Source organism: Xenopus laevis, chromosome 1S (assembly GCF_017654675.1).
Source record: "Xenopus laevis strain J_2021 chromosome 1S, Xenopus_laevis_v10.1, whole genome shotgun sequence".
In the NCBI taxonomy this organism is placed as follows: domain Eukaryota; kingdom Metazoa; phylum Chordata; class Amphibia; order Anura; family Pipidae; genus Xenopus; species Xenopus laevis.
Genome location: NC_054372.1, coordinates 630,762 through 631,141, shown reverse-complemented (window position 1 = coordinate 631,141; position 380 = coordinate 630,762).

Sequence of the window (380 nt, the reverse complement as noted above, 5' to 3'; positions counted from 1 at the left end):
AGTCTTTTCAGATAAGGAGGTGGATGCACACTCACCCCACACCTGGTTATGAAGTTCAGGGTCTTCTCTGTCCTTCGCCAGGCTGCTTTGTTTCTCTGAGTGTGGTGATTCCTCACGCTCCGGGCGCAATCTGCCATCTTGAATTTTGGCCACTTGCTTTGTTCTTGCCATGAACGGGTCCAGATCCGGGTGAGTCACCTTTTTATTAAGCTTGGGAGGCATCTTAGACAAGTGTTGATCCTGGGAGGACAAGGGGGCCTGCTCCGAATCGGTGTTCCTTTGCTAAACGGTTGTTTAGGTTAGAGTCAGCGTGGTCTGGATCTCTACGACGGTGCTCTGTAAAACACGACCATCCAGTCCTACATCATAACCTCTCCCCC